The following is a 380-nucleotide window of genomic DNA, read 5'->3' as shown; positions in this document are numbered from 1 at the left end:
GGGGGGGGGTCAACGGTCTTAAATGGATGGTCACAGTGAAGGAGGGGCCAAACAGACAGAGAGCATCTGAGCCGAACGAGCCGTTTTTACTCTGTAATTATTAAAGTAATTCTTTAGGGTGTATTTACTTACAATGAACTTACAATTATAACTGAATTACACTGTAAAACTTCAGCTGATCTATTCTCAGCCTTTAAGTTTTATTAATTTCATGTTAATTCAACAAGAATGTGTTTTCTTACTTCATTCCTTCACCTCTTCTTTTCATGGCAGATGATCTGAAATTAAAACAACTTGTGTGGTGTGAATTAATAAAACTGAATGTTTGATGTTTTATAGTGGTTAACACGATAATGATAATTTCTAATTTACAGACAAGA

The sequence above is a fragment of the Seriola lalandi genome, unplaced genomic scaffold, assembly GCF_002814215.2.
Source record: "Seriola lalandi dorsalis isolate HSWRI2012SDOR001 ecotype SW California unplaced genomic scaffold, Sedor1 jcf7180002054977, whole genome shotgun sequence".
In the NCBI taxonomy this organism is placed as follows: domain Eukaryota; kingdom Metazoa; phylum Chordata; class Actinopteri; order Carangiformes; family Carangidae; genus Seriola; species Seriola lalandi.
This window is presented reverse-complemented; position numbering follows the sequence as displayed.